Here is a 24,011-nt window from a genome sequence, read left to right as displayed (position 1 = left end):
GAATTATCACTCAGCTCTCTTATTTCCTAGAAATGTTCATTCCCTGATTAATTTCCCAATGATATCACAATAAACTTTGATAGAATACCATAAACTTTGATAGAATACATGCTAACATTTCCCATTTTTATCACGTGAAATGTGTTAACTTTCTGAATAACTTTGACTCTTATTTTGATGTAGATTGTGTTTGAAGGAAATGTTATTCCTTTTTAGATTTTGCACTTTTCCATTTAAAGTGTGCTGCATAAAAATTGTGTGTGATATTCTCTACCAGGGTAACTTTGAAAGACAGAAAAATGAAATTATTTCCTGGAAATCTACTCCTCCAAATGTTATACACTACTTGACTGGTACAGTCACCCAAAATATAATAATTAATGATCATCCTTTACACTAGTATCATGAGTCTCAATGCAGAGTTTCTCTGTATGCTTACCTCAGGAATTTTGAAACACTAGTAATAGTATTTCAGTATTAAATGGTGAGGCAAAAGCTAACCCTAAACTCTAAATTCTGTGAGTAGAAATAGAGATAAAGGGGCTTCCCTGGTGGTCCAGTGGTTAAGACACCATGCTTTCATTGCAGGGCGTGCAGGTTTGATCCCTGGTTGGGGAAGTTCCACATGCCACAAAGTTTGGCCAAAAAAAAAAAAATAAGTGTGAAGGGGGTCAAAAGGTACAAACTTCCACTTATAAAATAAGTAAGTCCTGGAGATGTACTATACATCAGGGTGACTATAGTTAATAATACGTATTGTATATTAGAAAGTTGCTGAGAATATATCTTAAATGTTCTTATAACAAGAAAAAAAGTGTGACTATTTGTGGTGATGGATGTTAACTGGACTTATTGTGGTGATTATTTCACAGTATATATGAATATTGATTCATTATCATGTACACTTGAAAATAATATAATTTTATATGTCAGTTATATCTCAATTAAAAAAGCAAACTAGCATAAAAATACTCAGGTTTAAACAATAAGGTCCTACTGTATAACAGGGAACTATATCAATATAGTGTGATAAACCATAATGGAAACGAATATGAAAAAGAATGCATAGGGACTTCCCTGGTGGTCCAGGGGTTAGGACTCTGTACTTCCACTGCAGGGGGCATGGGTTCGATCCCTGGTTGGGGAACTAGGATCCCCCATGCCATGCAGTGAGGCCAAAAAGAAAAAAAAAATTTAAGAATGTATACATATATGTATAACTGAATCACTTTGCTGTACAAGAGAAATTACCACAACATTGTAAATCAACTGTACTTCAATAAAATAAATTAAAACAAACAAACAAACAGAAAATAAAAGGAGATAGTTCTTTGTAAGATACATATTCTGGCTCATAAAAAATGTTAAATGTCACAGTTCTATCAGATTAATTTTAACTTATTTTGTGAAAAACAAACAGAACAAAATGTGGGTAAATTAATATAAATACTAAACAGGCTCTAATTCTCCATGCAGGCCAGCAAAAGCAGGATTTATTTTAATGTATTTGATAAGCAATAAAAGATGAAAATTCATAATACCCATACACCTGAAAAATAAAGAAATGTAATAAACTCTCAAGTGTTTGGAGTAATGGATTGGTGAAATGTAAGATTGTGAGAGATAATCTAGAAAGGACAGGTAGAAGCCAAGTTATCCAGGACCTTGATACAGGCTAAGGAGTTCAGACCTGGAAATGTTAAATAGAAAATAGTTATAACAATAAGAGTTTTTTCTGCTATTTTCATCAGAGCCTTTGAAATTTATTTTTTACAACCTACAAAGTAACTTACCCACCTGAAATTTTATATCAGACTTCACTATAAGAAACAGATGAAAGTTAGCACCCTTGATTGATGCAGAAACAGGGCTCAGCATCCTATCTCTTTGGTCTTTTTGTTGTCGCTCTACCTTAAGTGCCCAAGGCTGAAATTCCTCCAGAGAAACATGAGCTTCTCAGGATGCAGAAGCCTCCTCCTTCACATTATAAATCATCCCAGAATGAGCCCATATCAGGCTTCTCCAATTACTATTTTGTTTCCTAGGTTTTGCCTTCATAGGAAAGATTTAAAGTGTAAGACAATAAATTAGCCTCATGGATAAGTTAAGAAAGAGCAAATTCCTTTCATTAGATAATGTCATATTTACTGGGAGTTTTTTGGTGGGGGGGTGGGCAGGTACTGTGTTCTCCCTATAACTGGGTTTGTTTTCCTTCTCATGTGTTCTCTTTCTATTGACTTATATCATAGCACTTATGACACTGCTATGTAATTTTGTATAATTTATCTGCCACCCCTCTAAACTACAAGCTTCTTAACAGAAGGAACTGAGCATTACTTTTTATTTATCTAGCACTTCACACAGTGATTGATATGGATAGGCACTTAACATATATTTTGAAACAAATAAACAACATTAGTTAAGATATGCACTTTGTGTTCTGAGATTTTCAGTGAATTAAGTAGATGTCTCTTAAATCTCTGATACCTGGAAGACAGTTCACTATATACTGAAAATATCAAAGGCCACAGTGTTATATTATGATTCTATAGTGCCTGGAGCAAGACCAATAAAAGCTGGCAGACAGCAAATGTGTTTTCAACAAAATCCATTAGAGCTTTCTGAGACCTGTGTCTCTGAGTTTGTGTTTGATTCCTGGAGAATCACCAAATTTGCTTGGCCCTTGCTCTTTGCTTCATGGCTTGGGTTCTTCATTGAAAGGATTTCCAGAACCTTTCTATGGCATTGACCACCAATGACTATATTGACAGCTGAGAACTGCCCTCTGGATGACAGATTAGTTGAGGTCTAATCTCACTTCACACTTATTGATTTAACCCATATAGGTTTTAAGCCAAATTAGAAAGCAGGTCATCAGATGGCTTAGAATGCCAGTTTCTTAAGGGTACTAAATCATATCTGGAAATTTCACATGATGGGTAAAACATTATCTTTTACCAGAACTCCTCTTCAGGAGTTCAGTTTTTAAAAGTAAAATGATTAATAGACTGGGCTAGTAGGTGCTCAGACTCGTAAATAAGTATTGAACAAATAATCAAGGTCTATTTAAAGATTTGCAAAAGTACTAGCCTTTCTTGGTCCACTTTGCCTATACAGTATCTTTGTCAAAATATGTCACACTTTGAAAGAACAAGATATGAATGTGCTGTTTAATTGTAAAAAATAACAAATATTTTAATAGTCATTAACTAAGCATTTATTTAGCAGCTACTATTTGATTGCCATGAAGATTCTAATCTCATGTTTCTTATATTCTAGATGTGCAGGACAAAATATAAATAATAATGAAAGAAATGAACATCAAAAATCAGATAGAAATTTCAACAAAATATGATCTATATGTTTACTGTACAAAATGGATAATAATTCAAATGGTTATTAAGAATACAGAGCACCCACTTTGGCCAAACTTAGCTCAACTGGGAAAAAAATTCTCAAGAAAAATAGAGTAGTTTAACTGAGATTTTGAAGATGGGAGGAATTTGAATAAAGTAGAATTCTTCAAGTTGAGAAGAACATGAGCAGTAAATTCATACCACTATCCCGCCTTATAACAAGTAGCATGCTATAATAAGATAGCTGGTTGGAGTGGGTTAATTGCAAGGGTGATAAGATAATAGAATCCTTTAAGAATCTTATAAAAGTGAAATATTGGGGAAAAAATTCATACAGCTTCAGAAATTCATAAGCCAATCTAGGGATGATAAGGCCATAGGTTAAGAATCAGAGCTAGACCCGCTGGAATTAATAAGCAATTTTGATACTTAACTGAAGAATTGACAGTGTCTATCAGGTCTTAAAAATTATATGTCAAAATTATTTTCTACATTATTTATAACAAAAAATAAAGGCATAAATACAAGATTATCAAATTTGCCAAAATGCCAAGATAATTTTGTAAATATGTTAGGCTTCTAGAATAAAATACAATTACTGCTTAGCTTTTTCAAAGTATATCTGAGAAAAATGTACCACAATATTCTTCTTCAAACTTGTACTGATATTTATGTCCTATGATCCCAATACACAAGAAAACACAAAACACATAAATATTGGATTAGAGAGGGATACATTTTACCTATTATAATCCTTATGGCATTCAGATAAGACATAAAATATAGTTCTGTAATTTTTCTGCACTCTCCCAGCATGCCCCGAGGTTCTATCCACAAATGTTTCTAGAATTTATTCTTTGAAGATCTTTATTTCATTTTTCTTGGAAAATAAAATGTCTTTCAAGTCATTACATGAGACTGAAATATTTATGTTCAATATTAGCTTTTAAGCTAGTGCATCCTAAAATCAGACTCTAGGTTTGCTTTCAAAACAATTTTTATTCCCCAAATTGTCATTCCCAAAGCATCATTTTGAATGAATATTGTTGAGTAATTACATAGTGTGATTAAAAATCTATAATCTTGATAGGAAATCTAGTCCATTCTAAAGAAAATCCAATCTCATTATTTTTGTTTTTTACCTTGTAATTTGCTAAGCATTAAAATTTCATGAGAAACTGAGGTGTTCTAAGATAACTGAAGCAAAGGAAATCATTTAAATTTTATAAGTTTAACAAAATTGACACGTTTTTCTCAACCTGATCTTCAATGTTGACATTTCATCTTGTGTAATTTAAATTTTTTTTTTTTTTTTTTTTTTTTTGTGGTACATGGGCTTCTCACTGTTGTGGCCTCTCCCATTGCAGAGCACAGGCTCCGGATGCGCAGGCTCAGCGGCCATGTCTCACGGGCCCAGCCGCTCAGCAGCATGTGGGATCCTCCTGGTCCGGGGCACGAACCCGTGTCCCCTGCATCGGCAGGCGGACTCTCAACCACTGCGCCACCAGGGAAGCCCCAAAAAAATATTGAATGATATTCAATGATATTTTTTATGATGGGAGTTTTTATTGACCAACATCTTAATTAAGAGATCTGAGGGTTTGGGTCAATAAACTAAAGGGAATATCTCCAGAATTCCAGGGTCTACTCTCTTCATTCCAATACTATAGTCTTCAATCTTTAGGGCACATGTGAATTACCTGGGGTGCTTGTTAAAATTGTAGATTCACACACACCATTTCAAATATTCTTATTTGGCAGGTCAAATAAGTACCAGGAAACGGCATCTAAACAATTTCTCAAGTGATTCTGATGCAGGAGACCACTTTGACAAGCATCCTGCCAAATCTTCTTCTATAATCTCTGACATTTGGGTACATGTTACTTGTTTTATATCTCCATAGGTTTTCATTTGCTACAATTGACCATGGGCCGATTCAGTAATTATTAAAAAATTAAAATCCAGAGTTTTCTTTAGAAAGAATAAAACATTAAAAAAGTAATAAAATAATTTCCTATAACTACATGTTAAGATAGTTTCTATTTCTGTTAAAACAAATACCACTGGGCTTGATAATAATTAATCTTGGGACATCTTTTATTTTATATTTTTAATTGAAGTACAGTTAATTTACAATATTGTGTTAGTTTCAGGTGTACAGCAAAGTGATTCAGTTATACATTTATATGTATATATCTATATTCTTTTTTCAGTTCTTTTCCATTATAGTTTATCACAAGATATTAAATATAGTTTAATATGGTAAATCCTTGTTGTTCACCTGTTTTATATATGATAGTGTGCATCTGTTAATCCCCTACTCCCAATTTATCCCTCCTCCCCCACTCACCCTTTGGTAACCATAAGTTTGTTTTCTATGTCTGTGAGTCTGTGAGTTTCTGTTTTGTAAATAAGTTCATTTGTAACATTTTTTTAGATTTCACATATAAATGATATCATATGATATTTGTCTTTCTCTGATTTACTTTGTTTAGTATAGTAATCACCAGGTCCATCCATGTTGCTGTAAATGACATTATATCATTCTTTTTTATGGCTGATTAATATTCCATTGTGTATATATATAAATATCTTCTTTATCCATTCATCTGTTGACCTACAGACTGGGAGAAAATATTTGCAAATGATGCGACTGACAAGGACTTAATTTCCAAAATACACAAACAGCTCATACAACTCAATAACAACAACAACAACAAAAAAGCCAGAAGACCTAAATAGGCATTTCTCCAAAGAATACGTATGAATGGCCAATAGGCACATGAAAAGATACTCAACATTACTAATTATTAGAGAAATGCAAACTGCAATGAGGTATCACCTCACACCTGTCAGAATAGTCATCATCAAAAAGTCTACAAATAGGGGCCTCCCTGGTGGCGCAGTGGTTGAGAGTCTGCCTGCCAATGCAGGGGATACGGGTTCGTGCCCCGATCTGGGAGGATCCCATATGCCGCAGAGCGGCTGGGCCCGTGAGCCATGGCCGCTGGGCCTGCGCATCCGGAGCCTGTGCTCCGCAACGGGAGAGGCCACAACAGTGAGAGGCCCGCATACCGTAAAAAGAAAAAAAAAAAAAAAAAAGTCTACAAATAATAATTTCTCCACACTCTGGAGAGAGTGTGGAGAAAAGGGAACCCTGCTACACTGTTGGTGGGGATGTAAGTTGGTGCAGCCACTATGGGAAACAGTATGAAGTTTCCTTATAAAACTAAAAATACAGTTACCAGATGACTTAGCAATCCCACTCTTGGACATATATCTGGAAAAGACAAAAGCTCTAATTCGAAAAGATAAATGTACTCCAATGTTCAGTGGCACTATTTACAATAGCTAAGACATGGAAGCAACCTGGCTCATCTTTTATGACTTTTATAACATAGATCTCTACCACACCATTAATAAATCAGACTTTGGCCATGTAGCAACCCTGTAAGACCAACACCAGTCTCTAAATCATGCCTTGATTTCCCTTATCTAATTCAACCTATTTGACATTAAGTTTGTGTGCATGCACTAGTTATTGTGAGAAATACAGCCCTTCATGAGGAATGAATACAATCTTTTGTAGTTTCATATTTATGATTTCTTACCTTCCAAAAGAAGCATAATTTGAGCAAGCAACCTAACCTCCCTAATACAAAAATAGACAAGAAATTCATCTCATTTGTGAGAATGCTCACAGTTCTGCAACATCTAGCCTTAAGTGTTGTTTACCTTATGTTTACTGAGTTATTTATTTGTGGTAATGTCTGCCTTATTGACACAGTTTGAAGGTATTTACCAATGTTTCTTTCTCTCACTTGTAATAGTGCCCTGTTAGAGCCCAGGCACAGTTGCTGTTACTGTGAGACCCAGTGTGGCTCTTCCCAGCCAAGTTCTATAAGACCCTCTTCCTCACACCCTTCAGATACTGGTGGAAGCTTAATCCCTGTGAACTGATTTTCTGTAACCAAAGTGCTGCCTCTTCAGCTCAGGTCTGTTGTCTCCCAGGATGGTAGAACAATGTGCATGACCTCTCATAATCAGATTTTAGAAAGTCCTTGATGGTAGAGACAATGATATTATGTTTTGTATTGAATTCATACAGTACAGACATATCATTAAGTACTAATTCATATGGTTTAAATTCTGCCAACCTGGGAATACTGCCATATGCTTTTGTGTCATTGAGGAACTCAAATTTAAAACCGACAGCCTCTCTGCCTCAAGACTGCATTTCTTACACTCAGGGCAGGGTGAGGCAAAGGCAGACAGCTCATAAATGTGTGAAAAGTAAATTAAATATTTAATTATTTCTAGAGTCAAGAAGACAGATGGTGGCATTGTACACTTCAGGAAAGTTGAAAATCTACCAAAAAGCTAATTCTAGATCTAACGCTTTAGCAAGGATCTTTGGGTTGAAGGCTCTCTTGAAAATCAAGTCTTAAATTTTCTAAGTGCAACAGAGATATGATGTGGGATCTGGAAAGTAAATGGATATGTATGTTACATTGACAGATTTCCTTGATAATACACTGGAAAACTGAAAGACTCACTCTGTTTTATTTTCTCCAGTTTTTTTTAAAACCCTCGATGATAAATAAAATATATTAATTTCTTAGTCATCCAGATACTTTTTTTCTGTATAAAAATACAAAGACACATTCCAACAGGTAGTAGAAAGAATGGGCTCTGTGCTAGGAAATTATAATTTTAAAAGATAAATAGAGGACTTGACAGGGGAAAGCTAATTAATCTTCAAATCATCCAGGACCCTAATGGGAAGCCCATGGAAAGACCTAGATTAAATTGCACAAATATATCCCGGTGGGCATGTAAAATGTGTGGGTTCATGGGCTTCTGATAATCTAAACAGATTTTTCTTTCTTCTGTCTTCATCTTCTTTCTACTGTTTACAACAGAGGGCAGATGGAATGAGATAGATAATCACCAGAGTGACTATCACCTAAGTGGCATAGTGCAACACAACAAGGAAGAGAAAAGACTTCTGAAGCTGAATGTTGCAAACAGACTTTTCTGGACAACTTTTAGGCAAACAAAACAAACAAACAAAAAAAAAATGTTAGGAACATTATGTTGCCCTAGAGTCGATGCTGTCAATGGCTCTTGAGTGGCGTTGGACAGGTTTTATCCACCCACCTGTGTACACGTATTGAACTGACATCAACACAAATTTTCATATTGGTCTCAGCCATAGGAATGCATGCAGGATTTGGGGAGGGGAGAAGTAGGGGGGAGGCGTATGGAGAGGGGAGGGGTTGTGTGGGGTTTTGTTGCGACTTTGTTGTGACTGACCCATAATGTACTCTAAGATTTTGCCTTTAAAAAACTCTGCTCACTACTGAAGAGACCCTTCCTTTGGGGTCTGTGTCAGCTGCTAAATTATGCTTTAATCTCAGATAACTTTTAGTAGAGACCACAGAAACTTCTTAAACTCACACTTTCTTTGCCAAGAATTAAACCAGTAGTTCTCTTCATTTATTCCTGAAGATGCTGGTTACTATCTGTTATTGCTTATAGTTATATCATGTCATTTGCTTACTCAATATAGCTTTGCTCCAACCTGCCTCTTGTGTGCTGTTATTGTCAAATTCATTATAGTTTTATATGTTATAGATATTGTTTTATATAATTACTTTTAAAATAAGTTAAAGAAAGGAGAGAAATATGGATTTATGCTCATTTATTTACATAAATGCCTTTACCAGTCCTCTGTTTATTTGTGTGGATTCAGATTATTGTTTGGGATCACTTGCATATATTATGCTAGTAATATATATATATCATATATTATGCTAATATATAATACATGACATGCATATGTACAGGTTACATGCTCAGGGTGTTACAGTCAAGGTGTTGGTCAGGCTGTGTTCCTTTCTGCAGTGCATAGCCAGAGTCCTCTTTGAAGATCATTCAGTTTGTTGGCAGAATTCACTTCCTGACAGCTATAGAGCTGAGGCATTCAGCTCCAAAAAGTCATGTGGAGTTCTCTGCCATGTGGTCCTTTTCATAGGCAGTTCACAACATGGCTGTTTACAAGGCCTGTAGAAAGGCCTCTCTCTAGTCTGCTAAGACAGTTCTTATATGGGGTAATCATGGGAGTAACTATCCTATCATCTTTGCCATAGTCCATTGACTAAATGGCAGTTGACAATTCTTCCCACACTCAATAGTATGGAGCATAACACATTGTGAGTCACCTTATCGTATGTCCAACATACACATATACTTATGTATGTACATGTTAGCAATGGGTAAGGGATTTGCTGATGATAATTTGTTTTTTTTTTCGTGACTGATTTTTCTGTGTTTAGCAGATGTTCTATACAGATGGTTTGCTTTTTTATACACAATAAAGCGAAAATAAATAAATAAATAAAACTTTCTGGTGGGGCCTAGAGGGCCAAGAGAGTTCAAACAGAATCATTGTCACCTATTTCAGACTTGTCCTGCCTGGTTCCTTCTCTGAGTCCAGTATATGTGACAGAAAGAGCTGATTCTCAACTCTCTAGAGCACACTTGCAACTGGAAATAGGAAAATATCAGACTACTTATTTTCACAGATGAGTGAATTTCTTTTTAAATTTCTTAAGTCTCAAGAAATATTTAGGACACTACAGGCCATATTTCTGATGCCTTAGATATTACTAAGTATCACCCTTGTTTTATTATTTATGGAGATTATGGGTTTTATATCATGGTTAATAGTTGAGTAATCTATCTGTGATTTCTGTAATTACATATCTTTCATGTAAAGAATAATAATTCAGATTTTTTCTTTTTTATTCAAAAAGAAAGTACATAAAAGAAAAACATTAATTTTAGAGGACAACATATAAAATTAGTTGAATATACAATCCAGAAGTCTGAGAGCAAGTTGAAATACTTGGGAGAGGAGGGAGAGTAGGGAGTAAGCCTTTGGGAGAGAAGAGAGGGGAGTAGGCCGCTCTCCCAAAGCTAAATAATCAATTATTCATGTAATATTTGGCTACTCATCATCCCTAAGATGACTTAGACAGTGTAGTGCTTTATTTACTACAGTCCCAGTGAGTACAGGGTACCTGGGAAATAGTAGGTACATAATATATACTTAATATATATTTGTTAAATGGCATAACAAAAGAGAAGCAGACATTCAGGTCCATGCCCCATGCTCCCTCATGAACAGAGGAATTGGAAAGAGACTTACAAGAAATACTAAGATTATATGTCATACACAGATGTAAGATAATAATGAAAATATTAATAATGCATTACATAATTTATTGTATCATATAATAATATATTATATCTATAATCTACAAAGCACTGGTGCTTAATTTTAAAATTCATCATTTTCATTCATTCATTTTCTTGAATATCTACATTCTTAAATTCATCTTCAAGAAATAATCATTTATTTCTCTTTAGGGCTAGAAAACTGTGCAGTTTTGATCCAGTAGAAAATCTGACATTGGGCTAATGTTTAGGGATGACTAAGTTGTGACCTGAAATTCACTTTAGGTAACATCAAATCTGGCACCTCTAAAGCCACATAATTATTCTACTGTTCATTATTCTTAAGTAAATTCAGAAAGATGAGGATTAAGATATCCTGTTGTGGTGCTTCCCTCATGGCGCAGTGGTTGAGTGTCCACCTGCCGATACAGGGGACATGGGTTTGTGCCATGGTCTGGAAGATTCCACATGCTGCAAAGCAGCTGGGCCCGTGAGCCATGGCCGCTGAGACTGAACATCCGGAGCTTGTGCTCCACAACGGGAGAGGACACAACAGTGAGAGGCCCACGTACTGCAAAATATATATATATATATATATATATATATATATATCCTGTTGTAACTCTGTCTCTACTTCTGTTTAAAAATGCCAGCCTCTAAAATGTTCAGAACAAGTCAGTGTCATAATATTGGACTATTTCTTTAATTGTGAACAAATCAAATATTAGAAAATATGCAGTCATAAATCAATGCTCAAATGCTTAACCATTGTTAACCTTTTGGTTATTTACAAAATATCTGTGTTAGAGCAATGAAATGAGGACCAAATAAAATGATATTTAGATAACAAAACATGGATGTAGACAGTTCTCAGAAGTTCCTTATTGGCAAGATTGTATAAAGGGGTAGATGGAGAAGATGTAGCCAAAAAACACAGATTTACAGGCACTTATTAGGTATTTAATAATTTAATATTTAGAAAAATATAAAATAAAACATTAGGACCATGTTTAGATTAAGTATATCCAAAGCCACATATGAAGAATCTATGAACATTTCTTGCATGATGGGCAAGTTGCTAAGTGCAAAGTATGAAAAGAGTAAGACATACCTGTCAGTGTTCCATAATCTTTCTGTTAACAGAGAATTCTTTTAAAACAATTAATTGAAATTAATATAAATTAGAGTAAAAGAAGGTATTTATTGATAAGTTATGTATACATATGGATGTTTAGTGTAGTCATAAAATTTTAGACATTTTCTATTTCCCAAAGTGATTTTCATATGCAGACACATATGAGGGGAAGACAGATGAAAACAAACCACTTCACTTCCTTTAATTTCTTTTTCACTGAGTGCCATTTGGCAGAGCATTCTGAGCCATTCCATCCTCTGCTATACCTTCCTCTTTCCCCAACTACATCTATGTCTAAACCCTATTGATTTCCCCTTTCCATTCATTCACAAATCTTTTCTATTCTAATAACCTCTACCCTTGTGCTTTTTTATATTTGATAAATTTGACATGTTACATTTTGTAAGTTTAAGGTTTACAGAGTGTTACTTTGAAAGTTTTATATATTGTAATATGGTTTCCATTGAAACATTATTTATCACATTACATCATTATATTACAATACTGTTGTCTATATTCATTATACTATGCATTAGATCTCTATGGTTTAATTACTACTCATTGCAATTTTGTACCCTTAAACACCATAAATCAGAACTGCTGAACAATCATTGACAAGAAGGCACTGGAACTCACCAGATAATGTACCCCACATCCAAAGACAAAGGAGAAGCCACATGAGATGGTAGGAGGAGGACAATCACAGTAAAATCAAATCCCATAACTGCTGGACAGGTGAATCACAAACTGGAGAACACTTATACCACAGAAGTCCACCCACTGGAGTTAATGTTCTGAGCCCCACATCAAGCCTCCTAACCTGTGGGTCAAGCAGCGGGAGGAAGAATACCTAGAGAATCAGATTTTGAAGGCTAGCAGTATTTGATTGCAGGACTTAAACAGGATTGGGGGAAAGAGAGACTCCAAACTTAGAGGGCACACACAAAGTAGTGTGCACATCAGGACCCAGGGGAAGGAGCAGTGGCCCCATATGAAACTGAAGCAGACTTACCTGCTAGTGTTGGAGGGTCTCCTGCAAGACAGAGGGTGGTTGTGGCTCACCATGAGGAGAAGGACACTAGCAGCAGAAGTTCTGGGAAGTACTCCTTGGTGTGAGCTCTCCCAGAGTCCATCATTAGCCCCATGAAAGAGTGGAGTAGGCTCCAGTATTGGGACACCTCAGGCCAAAAAAACAAGAGGGAGGGAACTCAGCCCCACCCATTAGCAGACAAGTGGATTAAACTTTTACTGAGCTCTGCACAACAGAACAACACTAAGATCTACCACCAACAGTCCCTCCCATCAGGAAACTTGCACAAGCCTCTTAGATAGCCTCATTCACCAGAGGGCAGACAGCAGAAGCAAGAAGAACTACAATCCTGCAGCCTGTGGAACAAAACCCACATTCACGGAATGATAGACAAGAAGAAAAGGCAGAGGGCTATGTACCATATAAAGGAACCAGACAAAAACCCAGAAAAACAACTAAATAAAGTGGAGATAGGCAACCTTCCTGAAAAAGAATTCAGAATAATGATAGTCAAGATGATCCAGAGCCTCAGAAAAAGAGTGAAGGCAAAGATGTAGAAGATGCAAGATATGTTTAACAAAAACCTAGAAGAATTAAAGAATACACACCTAGAAGAATTAAAGAACAATCAAATAGAGATGAACAATACAATAACTGAAACGAAAAATACACTAGAAAGAATCAATAGCAGAATAACTGAGGCAGAAGAACGGATAAGTGACCTGGAAGACAGAATGGTGGAATTCACTGCCATGGAGCAGAATAAAAAAAGAAAAGAAATGAAGACAGCCTAAGAGACCTCTGGGGCAACATTAAATGCAACAAGGGGTCCCAGAAGGAGAAGAGAGAGAGAAAGGACCCGAAAAAATATTTGAAGAGATTATAGTCAAAAACTTCCCTACCATGGGAAAGGAAATAGCCACTTAAGTCCAGGAAGCACAGAGAACCCCAGGCAGGATAAATCCAAGAGGAACACGCCAAGGCACATAGAAACGAAATTGACAAAAATGTAAACAAAGAAAAATTATTGAAAGCAACAAAGGAAAAACGACAAATAACATATAAAGGAACTCCCACAAGGATAAAGCCGAGTTCTCAGCAGGAACTTTACAAGCCAGAAGGGAGTGGCATGATATATTTAAAGTGAGGAAAGGGAAGAAACTACAACCAAGATTACTCTACCCAACAAGGACCCCATTCAGATTTGACAGAGAAATCAAAAGCTTTACAGAGAAGCAAAAACTAAGATAATTCAGCACCACCAAAACAGCTCTACAAGAAATGCTAAAGGAACTTCTCTGAGTGGAAAACACACGAGAAGAAAAGGACCTACAAAAACAAACTCATGGGCTTCCATGGTGGCGCAGTGGTTGAGAGTCCGCCTGCCGATGCGGGGGACACGGGTTCGTGCCCCGATCCCGGAAGATCCCACATGCCGCGGAGCGGCTGGGCCCGCGAGCCATGGCCGCGGAGCCTGTGTGTCCGGAGCCTGTGCTCCGCAACGGGAGAGGCCACAGCAGTGAGAGGCCCGCGTACAGCAAAAAAAAAAAAAAAAAAAAAAAAAAAAAAAAAAACTCATAACAATTAATAAAATAATAATAGGGACATACATATTGATAATTATCCTAAAGGTCAATGGATTAAAAGTTCCAACCAAAAGACACAGGCTTGCTGAATGGATACAAAAACAAGTCCCATATATATGCTGTCTACAGGAGACCCATCTCAGACCTAGGGACACATATAGACTGAAACTGAGGATGGAAAAAGATATTCTATACAAATGGAAATCAAAATAAAGCTGGAGTAGCAATACTCAGATAAAATAAACTTTAAAATAAAGAACGTTACAAGAGACAAGGAAGGACACTACATAATGATCAAAGGATGAATCTAAGAAGAGGATATAACAACTATAAATATATATACAGCCAACATAGGAGCACCTCAATACATAAGGCAATTGTTAACAGCTATAAAATAGGAAATTGACAGTAACACAATAATAGTGGGGGACTTTAACACCTCAGTTACACTAATGGACAGATCAACCAAACAGAAAATTAATAAGAAAACAGAAATGTTAAATGACACAATTAACAAGATAGATTTAATTGATATTTATGGGACATTCCATCCAAAAACAGCAGATTACATTTTCCTCTCAAGTGCACATGGAACATTCTCTAGGATAGATCACATCTTGGGTCTTAAATCAAGCCTCAGTAAATTTAAGAACATTGAAATCATATCAAGCATATTTTCTGAACACAACGCTATGAGATTAGAAATCAATTATAGGGGAAAAACATAAAAAATACAAACACATGGAGGCTGAACAATACATTACTAAATAACCAACACATCACTGAAGAAATCAAAGAGGAAATCAAAAAATACCTAGAGACAAATGACAATGAAAACACGATGATTCAAAACCGATGGGATGCAGCAAAAGGAATTCTAAGAGAGAAATTTAGAGCAATACAAACCTACCTCAAGAAACATCTCAAATAAACAATCTAACCTTACACCTAAAGGAACTAGAGAAAGAAGAACAAATAAAACCCCAAAGTCAGTAGAAGAAAAACAAAAGTAAAGATCAGAGCAGAGATAAATGAGATAGAAAGAAAGAAAACAGTAGCAAAGATCAATAAAAATAAAAGCTGGTTTTTGAGAAGATAAAGAAAATTAATAAACCATTAGCCAGACTCATCAAGAAAAAGAGGGAGAGGACTCAAATCAATAAATTTAGAAATGAAAAAGGAGAAGTTACAACAGACACCACAGAAATACAAAGCATCCTAAAAAATTACTACAAGCAACCTTATGTCAAAAAAATGGAAAACCTGGAAGAAATGGACAAATTCTTAGAAAGGCATAACCTTTCAAGACTGAACCAGGAAGAAACAGAAAATATGAACAGACCAATCAAAAGTAATGAAATTGAAACTGTGATTAAAAATCTTCCAACAAACAAAAGTTCAGGACCAGGTGGATTCACAGGTGAATTCTATCAAACATTTAAAGAAGAGCGAACACCCAGCCTTCTCAAACTCTTCCAAAAAATTGCAGAGGAAGGAACACTCCCAAACTCATTCTATGAGGCCACCATCACCCTGATATCAAAACCAGACAGAGACACTAAAAAAAAAAAGAAAAAAGAAAATTACAGACCAATATCACTGATGAATATAGATGCGAAAATCCTCAAAAATAATACTAGCAAACATAATCCAACAACACATTAAAAGGATCATACACCAGGATCAAGTGGGATTTATCCCAGGGATGCAAGGATTCTTCATAAATGCAAATCAATCAATGTGATACACCATATTAACAAACTAACAATAAAAACCATATGATCATCTCAATAGACGCAGAAAAAGCTTTTGACAAAATTCAACACTCATTTATGATAAAAACTCTCCAGAAAGTGGGCATAGAGGGAACCTACCTTAACATAATAAAGGCAATATATGACAAACCAACAGCAGACATTTTTGTCAATTTTGAAAAAATGAAAGCATTTCCTCTAAGATCAGGAACAAGACAAGGAAGTCCACTCTCACCATTATTATTAAACATAGTTTTTATAGTCCTAGTCACAGCAATCAGAGCAGAAAAAGAAATAAAAGAATTCAAATTGGAAAAGAAGAAGTAAAACTGTCACTGTTTGTAGATGACATGATACTATACATAGAGAATCCTAAAGATGCCACCAGAAAAGTATGAGAGCTAATCAATGAATTTGGTAAAGTTGCAGGACACAAAATTAATGTACAGAAATCTCTTTCATTCCTTTACACTAATGATGAAAAATCTGAAAGAGAAATTAAGGAATCTCTCCCATTTACCAGTGCAACAAAAAGAATAAAATACCTAGGAATAAACCTACCTAAGGAGACAAAAGACCTGTATGAAGAAAACTATATGACACTGATGAAAGAAGTTAAAGATGATAACAACAGATGGAGAGATATTCCATGTTCTTGGATTAGAAGAATCAATATTTTTAAAATGACTATATAACCCAAAGCAATCTACAGATTCAGTGCAATCCCTATCAAATTACCAATGGAATTTTTTACAAAACTAGATCAAAATATCTTAAAATTTGTATGGAGTCACAAAAGACCCCGAATAGCCAAAGCAGTCTTGAGGTAAAAAAAAAAAAACGGAGCTGGAAGAGCAAGACTCCCTGACTTCAGACTATACTACAAAGCTACAGTAATCAAGACAATATGGTAGTGGCCCAAAAACAGAAATATAGATCAAAGGGACAGGATAGAAAGCCCGGAGATAAACCCAGGCACCTATGGTCAACTAATCTATGACAAAGGAGGCAAGGATAAACAATGGAGAAAAGACAGCCTTTTCAATAAGTGTTGCTGGGAAATCTGGACAGCTACATGTAAAAGAATGTAATTAGAGCACTCCAAAACACCATACACAAAAATAAACTCAAAATGAATTTGAGACCTAACTGTAAGACTGAACACTATAAAACTCTTAGAGAAAAACATAGGAAGAACACTCTTTGATATAAATCACAGCAAGATCTTTTTTGATGCACCTCCTAGAATAATAGAAATAAAAACAAAAATAAACAAATGGGACCTAGTGAAACTTTAAAGTTTTTGCACAAGAAAGGAAACTGTAAACAAGGTGAAAAGGCAACCCTCAGAATGGAAGAAAATATTTGCAAACAAATCAATGGACAAAGGATTAATCTCCAAAATATATAAACAGCTCATGCAGCTCAATACTCAAAAAAGAAACAACCCAGTCAAAAAATGGACAGAAGACCTAAATAGACATTTGTGCAAAGAAGATATACAGATGGCCAAGAAGCACATGAAAACCTGCTCAACATCACTAATTATTAGAGAAATGCAAATCAAAGCTACAATGAGATATCACCTCACACCAGTTAGAATGGGCATCATCAGAAAATATAAAAACAACAAATGTTGGAGAGGATTTGGACAAAAGGGAACCCTCTTTCACTGTTGGTGGGAATGTAAACTGATACCACCACTATGGAGAATAGTATGGAGGTTCCTTAAAAAACTAAAAGTAGAATTACCGTATGACCCAGCAATCCCACTACTGGGTGTATACTCAAAGAAAACCATAATTCAAAAAGACACATGCACCCCAATGTTCATTGCAGCATGATTTACAATAGCCAGGTCATGGAGGCAACCTAGATGCCCATCGACAGATGAATGGATAAAGAAGTTGTGGTACATATATGCAACAGAATATTACTCAACCATAAAAAGGAATGAAATTGGGTCATTTGTAGAGACGTGGATGAATCTAGAGACTGTCACACAGAGTGAAGTAAGTCAGAAAGTGAAGAACAAATGTCATATATTAACACATATATATAGAACCTAGAAAAATGGTACAGATGAACCAGTTTGCAGGGCAGAAATAGAGACTCAGATGTGGAAAACTAACGTATGGACACCAAGGGTGGAAAGTAGCAGTGGGTAGGGGTGGTGGTGAGATGAATTGGGAGACTGGGATTGACATGTACACACTGATGTGTATAAAATGGATGACTAATAACACTCTCTGTATAAAATAAATAAATAAATAAATAAATATATTTTAAATTGTCATCATATAAAGATAAAATGGAAAGTTTTATATTTATCTGTTGAACCATATACTGGTAAATTCACTTGCTGACACAGGCAGATATAATGGTTAATTTTAAATGTCAACTTGGCTAGGCTATAGGTCTCAGTTGTTTGGTCAAATATTAGCTTAGATGGTGCCGTGAATGTAGATGTATTTAACATTTGCAATCAACTGACTATAATTCGAGGAGATTGTCTTTGATAATTTGTGTGGTCTCATCCAATCGGTTGAAGACCTTAAGAGTAAACACTGAAGATTCTCTGAGAAAGATTTTCTCTATAAGACTGTAACATATAAGTCCTTCCTGAGTTTCCAAACTGCTTGCCTGATCTGTAGACTTTCCAGTCCCCACAAACATATAAGGCAATTACTTAAAAGTTCTCTCTGTGTATATAAGATATATAACACATATGCAACACATATGCATATGTGTATACACATATATAATACATATGTCTATATGTAGATAGATCAATAGATAATATCCTATACATATCACTTATTTATGTTTGGTTCCGTTTTTCTGAGTAACCCTGACTGATAGAGTAGTATAAAAATAGCATTATTTCTGACTAGTTGTTGAGATAAGTACAGACTTCTATTGTATCAAAGGCAGAATTGTACATTTTTAGAAATCCAGGTAGAGAATCGCCTTGGCATGCAGAACACTTGTCTTACAGCTGTGGGTTAGTGAATTGTCTTTCTGTTCATCCCCTCATAATGCTGACTTCATTCTACGTTGATATAAAATGGCAGTTTGGCATTGTCCTACAGTATCTCCTCAACAGAATATTTGAGGATATTCAGGGAATTTTTGTAGGTTCCATATGTGAAAATTTAAGAGAAACTCACTGAACTGTTTCTTTTTGCCGCTTAACTTTGAGAATTCATTTTCTGCTTTTCAGCAGATGAAGAAGAAATAAAACTACTCTCATAAATCCTACAGTCTCTTTCCAGCTGTGAAAAAAATGCAACTTTTTGGCTTAATTACGAGAAAGGACTTGGTTCCTTCTGCAGATAACACCCTTAAGTATTACTGGAGTAGGAGTATGGGATAGTGCCAGAGTGTCACAAATTCTTCAATGATTCTTGTTATATCCCATTGCTGAGCATAGTCAGGCTTTCTGCAATGGAGTAAGATTGGCTCAGAGAGAGCTTAGGATTCAGAATAAATTTGGGGGAGAGAGACAAAGGTATTGTTGCATATACAAAGCCGAATCTGGTGGAAATATGATGTCTAAATACAAAGTAAGGGTGCAGTAAAGCACTTCCTCTCAGAGTACAGGGTGCTAGAAGGGTAGAAGTTAACAAAGACAAAGGGATCAAACATCATTCTTCCTTGCAAAACTGAGTCTTCCAAGATCAAGAACTGTGTTTTATTCACCTGTGAATCTTCAGCAGCTAGTACAGTGACTGGTACATAGAAGAGACTTAGAAAATTTGGGGGAAGGGCGGAATTACTGCATGAGTACATGAATTTATATGCAAATGAATCAATGCATGAATGAATTAATAAATGAAACAATAATTAAAAGTTCAGACCAAAAAGCTGTCAGCATAATCCAATTTTATCAATATCCCTAAAATGTAGTATGGTGAGAATAAGTCAAACTTTTCCATGTCTGAAAAGGAATGGAAAATTCCACAACTTACTAATGCAAGGTTTTGAGCACAGAGAAACAGCAGAATCAAAATGGTAAGGTCAGCAGTAATGACTCAATTGCCAATTTTAAAATGTTTGATTGGAGCCTAATAAAAATCTTACATACAAGATAGAAGTAGATGCTAGACCCTGTGGAAAAGACTTAGCTTATGAATAAGTGGCAAATGGTTCAGAAGTCAGAATTCAACTTCTGACTGTTCCTGCTTTTCCTTTTCAATATCTCTGAACATATAATCAATAACTAGGTTCCCAATATGAGTTATCTTTATTTTGATTGACTTTTCAAGGTTTGGAATGAAAGTGAAAAAAAATGCAGTTAAGAGTGGAAGACAGATTTTGTTAAGGGCATGACTAAATAAATAGCAAATAATGGAATATTATTTTTAAATACATATAAAGAGTTTATAGTAAAAGTTTATAAAATTGTGTGTGCACTATAATCTGAACCATCCCTCAAAAAACATTATATGTCAAAAAATTAGTAAATATTAAGAGTGATTGCTTCCTGGTAGTGAATCCATGATTTATTTTGTCCCTTCCAGATTTCTAGTATTATCTAAATGGTTTATAATAAGCATTATGAATATTACAATAAAAACTATAATCATTTATTTCTGTTTTTAGAATGTTGTGTTTATGTGGGTATCTTCAGTTATTAGTAATTAATATTTATCTTGCAAGCCCCAGATTTTGCTTTAAACTTGTAAAAGTTCCTCAGATATTTTTTTTTACAGTGTGTGTGTGATTGTGTGGGTCTGTGTGAATGTGCTCTGTTCGTTTATAATAGAACTGATTGCACCACCATGGTATGACCATTGGTCTTATTAAACATGCTGTGTCAAAAACAGGAACTACGGTCTTGGGAAAATGAGTCATACATAGGTGCTTGACAGATAGTTGTTAAGTGAAGGAAGCAAGGAAGGAAAAATGAAGGTAATGAAGATGAAAGGTTGAAAGAAATTAATTCTGTTTTACAAGAGACTTTGACAGGCAATTCCTGAATTCTTTATTGTTATCCAGGATATCATTAGTGTACAAAAATGTATTCACTCGCTAATAGATGTGTTTTATTAGAATTTTAGGCATTACAACATGGAGGCCAAGGCACAACAAGGAGGATGATGTATTTGGATAATCACTAAATCAGTGTGATTTTTGGCAATTCATGTCCACTCACTTTACCTTGAAGTTCTTGTTAAGTATAATGCTGGCAATTGACCAAAGAACTTCTAAATTCTCTCCTTCACTTTGTCCTTGAGTTCCATGAATCTATTCTACTCTGTGGCACATTTATAGCTGGCAGCTTTTTCAAATATCAATATGGATAGCCTAAAAAGTGAGGTTCCCTTAATTTATTTAATGTAGTAAAAAGCCTGAAAGGAATAAATTTATATTTAACAAATTAGATTTTCAGAAAAGAAATACTGAGTTTTTGACATAAATTCTGGAAATTATTTATCACCATCTGTTGTGATGTACTGTTTGCTGTACTATTATAGAGGTTTTGGAAGAGGGAGATAATTAAAATTCTATGTTTCAGTGACAATGACAGGTTCTTTGTATATATTAGTGCATTTAATTATCTGATATTAAAAAAGATTATATATATATATATATATATATATATATATATATATATATATATATATATACACACACACACATACATATACATATGTAAATTTTAGTGTCCTAAAGGAAGAAATTGAGGTTCTAAAAGAGTGACTACCTGAGAGAACTATGTTTGAAATGCAGAACTTTCTGATTCCTAGGTATAAGTCACCCCCTAGACTTTAACCTCTTTGAAGACATACACTACCTCTTACCATTATAATCCTTACCTTTTCCCTTACTCTCAACATCAAATTAAAAACCTTATACTTCAAAAGTATTCCATAATTACTGAATAAATAAAACTAAACAAAATGGGATAGAATAAGATAGAATAGGATAAAATGTGTTGAGCTCGGGAGGAGTGGAATGAATTAAAATGAAGTGGAATGGAATTGGTTGCATTGAAATTTGAGAAAACGTCTTATTCTTTCCTTCTTTCCTCTGCAATCTAAAATGGATCTCTGCCCAAGTAAGTTCTAAAGTATACAACGACCATTACACACTGACTCACTGCAGCAGCCAGAGTTGGCACCATTAAAATAAGCCAAAATTATTTATTATTTTTACTATTGTTAATTTCTTCATCTGTTAGTATTAGATGTTACATATTGCTGCTTCCTCATTGGACAGTGGACCACTGGCCTACAAATGCCAGTGATGATACGTGTTGAACCCTTAGGTGATGTTCAGGATCTCCATATTTGAAATCAGAAGTCATTGCATCTTCTCCATGAGGCAGTTGCTCTGGAGCCACCAAAAAGGAAGCATTGGAATGTAATTTAAGATTAAGGAAATAGATGATAACTTCCTGGACTGGAATTTCTGCCACCTACCTTACTAATTTTGTATTCTTTGGCATTTGCTGGATCTCTTTTGTCTTTGTTTTATTTTCTTCAAAATAGTGATGATTTTACAACCACTGTGAAAAAGAGTATGAAGGTTCCTCAAAGAATTAAAAATAGAATACCATATGATCCAGCAATTCTATTTCTGAGTACTTATTTGAAGAAAACCAAAAACTTTAACTCAAAAAAGATATATACACCCCAAAATTCATTGCAGTATTATTTGTAATAGCCAAGTTATGGAAGAAGTCTAAATGTACATGGATAGATGAATAGATATAGTAAATGGTGTATATGTGTATACAATGGACTATCACTGAGCCACAAAAAAAGAATGAAATCTTGCCATTCATGACAACATAAATGGACCTAGAGGGTATTATGCTAAATGAAATAAGTCAGACAGAGAAAGACAAATACCAAATTATTTCAGTAATACATGGAATGTAAAAAAAAATAAAACAAACATAAAAAAACAGAAACAGACTCATAGATACAGAGAACAAACTGGTGGTTGCTGGCAGAAGGGATGGGTGAAATAGTTGAAAGGGATAAAGAGGTATAAACTTCCAGTTATAAAATAGTCACAGGGATGTAATAAACAGCACAAGGAATATAGTCAATAATATTGCAATAAATTTGTACAGTGACAGATGGTAACTAGATTTATTGTGGTGATCACTTTCTAATGTATAAGAATATCAAATCGCTGTGTTGTACACTAGAAACTAATATAATATTATAAGTCAATTATACTTCAATTTTATACACACATGAACACACATACACACACCTGATGCCAAATACAAAAACAATAGGGATGATAGAAGCACCACAGTGTAAGGCTGTTCTGAAAATCAACTGCTTTATCACATGTAAGGTGTTTAGGAGATTGCCTAACACATACTTAGAATAATATATATTAGTGTTTATTATTAACCTGAGTGCTCTCTGACATTACTATTCTTCCTTTTATCCAATTACACATTTGAAGGAAGATTCACTCAAAAAATATTTATTATGCATTTCATATGTGCCAGAATTTTTGTTGTTGTTGTTGTTTTGAGTGATGCAGAGCTGAACAAACAGGCATGTGCCTCCTGCTATGGGGTTCACACTTTTGGTGTGTGTGTTGTGTGTGTGTGTGTGTTAGGTCTATATTTTGTGATTGCAACAGCAGCCAGCACAAACAAAGAAATCAATAAGCAAAGTGATTTCACATATTTTCCATGAAAGTAGGTTGAATCAGGGAGAGAGTTTGTGGATTACAATTCTAGTAAGGTAGGGAGAAGAAAGCCCACTTTGTAGAGGTAATGGCTGAGCTGAGACTCAGTGGATGGATGAAGAGATATGTCATTCAAAGTGTGAGCAAGAGGCAATTGCAGTAGGGAGAATAGCAAATTAAGGTTGGAAATACCTTTAAATATTCAAGAGACAGAAGAGCGATGAGTTTGTTTGAAGCAAAGT

This window comes from Mesoplodon densirostris, chromosome 14 (assembly GCF_025265405.1).
Source record: "Mesoplodon densirostris isolate mMesDen1 chromosome 14, mMesDen1 primary haplotype, whole genome shotgun sequence".
NCBI lineage: Eukaryota > Metazoa > Chordata > Mammalia > Artiodactyla > Ziphiidae > Mesoplodon > Mesoplodon densirostris.
The sequence above is the reverse complement of the archived record's forward strand: the minus strand, read 5'-3'. Positions refer to the sequence as shown.